Raw genomic sequence first — 3,247 nt, forward strand, 5'->3', positions numbered from 1 at the left:
CCAACACCGTTCTCCACCGCGCTCCCAGCGGGAGAGCTGCCAGCCGGCCGGGCTGCCGACAGCACAGAGCTGAGGTGACGGGGAGCGCGCCGTGGAGCTACGGCCGGGGATCGGAGACCCGCAGGGGCGCTGGCGGGAAGTGTCGCGAGAGGTGGATGGACTCGCGCGAGATGTTATCCGCGGAACCCGCTGGAAGTCGGCGCGCGGGACCAGTGGGTGTTGCGTGCGGCGTGACCTCCGCTCCGAAGCCGCCTGCGGGTTCTAGGTATGAGGCAAGGGAAGTCTGGAAGGAAGGAACGCGGCCTGAGGCGTTACGGGTGGAAAGCCTGTCAAGTCTCGGTGAAAGCAAGGTTCTTCGAGCAAGGATAAACGAGCCCAGCCTCTTCACTTTATAGAGAGGAAGACAGACGTCCTGGCCCCCGTGGTACCCCGGCTGACCTGCTAATGGCCAGGATGGTGCGAGGACGCTGGCATGCCACCCACTGCTGAAAAGTTGGGCAGGGAGCTGGCAGCAGCTGCGGCTACCCAGACCTTCGCTTCTGGGTGCTGAGAACACATACCATTGGCATTTGCAAGGGGAAGATCTCTGGGGCTTTGCCCTTTTCCCTGGCGTTTATTAGGATTTCGAGGCTGCCGAAAAGGTATGTTTAAAAGATGTTGAGGTGAGCTTGGCAGGATTCAGAAGCCGCAAGGGAGGTTGGAGGTGATATTTTTGTCTAAACAAGATGACATGACTGAGGTCAAGAGTTTAAATGAATTTCCTAAGTAGTAGAGCTGCCCAGATCTCCTGAGGATTTAGTTTTCTGCAAGACCTCAGTTCCTTTGGGCCTACAATACTTTTCTGTTTCCTAACTAAATTATAGGGCAAGGGTTTGGGGGATGTTTGTCAGTCTTATTTCTTCAAAAGGGAGAAAAGAGAAACTAAAACGAATTTTTGTAACATATTCTCTTACGGTTTAAGCCACACACAATTATCCACAAGTTTACTTATACCTTCTCCTCAAATTTATAACACCTGAATAGCTTCAGTTCTCTGCAGAGGATGAAGAAAGCCAGTTACTAGGATGCTGTTAGATGACTAATGTAACTAATAACAGTAGCCAGCTTTTACTGAGCTCTTAACCATGTTCTAGGTACAGTTGTAAGCATTTTACAAGTATAATCCCATTTAATTCTCACAGCAACAGGGTGTTGTAGGTTATCCCTATTTGCAGAGGTGGTTAACATGCTACCGGCAAGTGATGGAGCCAGTACTAAAAACACATGCTGTGTCATCTGAGCCTGCACCTAAGTAACTTAACCTAAAATCACAGGTAAGTGATAGAATTGGAACTTGAGTTCCAAGATCCTCTTTCTCCAAATCCCTGATGCAGCCTACCAGGTGTTCTCAGTTGTGGGGGGAGGCTCTCAGTACCCTCTATACTGTAACTGTTGAGAACCCTAGACAGGGTCTATCATGATTCAGTGTACTACATGTTACAACAGAAATTTAAACACTTAATTTATTTGAAAATAAGAATCCATTTTATGTAAATATTTTTGTGGGAAAATATTTTCCAGATTTTAATCAGAGAAAAGAATATTGCTTTCATTTTTGTAAATTTCTTTAATGTCTGGCTTAATAGAAACCCATTGGATTCTTGTATTTGCCTCTGCGTTCAACCTGTTATTAATACTTTAGTTTTGGTTGAACTATAATATATGAAGAAAATGCAGGCTCACTGAACTGTGTAGATGGAGAAGTCTAATAGCCTTTTGAGATAAATTGTGGGATATTCTAATACTACACTAAAATTCAACAAATGGTAGCTCCTTAAAAGTTAGTTGCCACGGGGATGATCCAGAGAGATGATATGGGGTGGGAGGTGGGAGGGGGGTTCAGGATTGGGAACTCATGTACACCCGTGGCGGATTCATGTCAATGTATGGCAAAACCAATACGGTATTGTAAAGTAAAATAGAGTAAAAATAAATATTAAAAAAAAGTTTGTTGCAGTGTGGGATCTGAAAACTATTAGTGAATTGTTCTCTGATACATTAAAACCCATTGGTTTATTCTGTACTTTAAATGGATCTTTTACTCTTGCATGATTGATGACATCATGCATTGATTTGGAAAACAGTTCACTGAGCTATGCATCTTTCAAATGTTAACATATCTCATTTTTTTAATTACCACCAATCTAATTAGAAAAGCATTTTAAGTATTAGGAAGCGTCAAGCTCAAAGAAGATAAGTTTTCCAAAATTCCTTTTTCTTTAAAGGTCTAATTTCATCATTAGCAACAAATACTGTCAGTTGTGTAAAGTTCTGCCAAATACCTAAATCTGCATAGCCACAGTTTGTGTGTTGTCTGTACTTTCAAATAATAATGATGTTCCATGAAAAAGAGCAGCTAGTTATCAAGTCCAATATGTTAGTTTCATGTGCTTTTTCCTCACAAGACCAGCTGCGGTATTGTGACTTACAGGAAAAACATATATTGGTCATTCAGATGTGTGAAAGTGAAAAGTCGCACAGTTGTGTCTAACTCTTTGTGATAGTCCATGGAATTCTCCAGGCCAGAATACTGGAGTGAGCAGTCTTTCCCTTCTCCAGGGGATCTTCCCAACCCAGGGATCAAACCCAGGTCTCCCACTGCAAGTGGATTCTTTACAGCTGAGCCAAAAGGGAAGCCCAATACTGGAGTGGGTAGCCTATCCCTTCTCCAGGGGATCTTCCCAACCGGGGTCTCCTGCATCACAGGCGGATTCTTTACCAACTGACCTATCAGGGAAGCCCCATTCAGATGAATATATATATTCAATTCACAATTCCTAGCTCACAGCTCTCCAAACCTTTGGACTTTCCTAAGCTATAAAAGCAGTGGGATAATATTTGAACTCTCGTCCTCAGGTCCTAAAAATACCTCAGGGAAAGTGACTCTGAGACAGAAAGAGGGGGAGCTGCTTCTCTGGAGAATCAACCATGTGATTAGAGGGTGGGAACTTTCAGTCCCAACGCCCAACCTCTGGTGGAGGGCAGAGGGGTTGAAAGTTGAATTAGTTGCCAATGGCCAATGACTTAGTTATGCCTTTGCAATGAAGCCTCACTAAAAATCCAGAGGCCAGGGTTCAAAGAGTTTCCAGGTTGGAGAACACCTGTGGAGATTAGGGGGACCCATGCACCTGAGAGGGCATGGAAGCCCCTTCCCCCTTCCACCAGGCCATGCCCTATCTCTCATACCCTATGTATAAACTGGAAGTCT

The sequence above is a fragment of the Capricornis sumatraensis genome, chromosome 4, assembly GCF_032405125.1.
Source record: "Capricornis sumatraensis isolate serow.1 chromosome 4, serow.2, whole genome shotgun sequence".
NCBI lineage: Eukaryota > Metazoa > Chordata > Mammalia > Artiodactyla > Bovidae > Capricornis > Capricornis sumatraensis.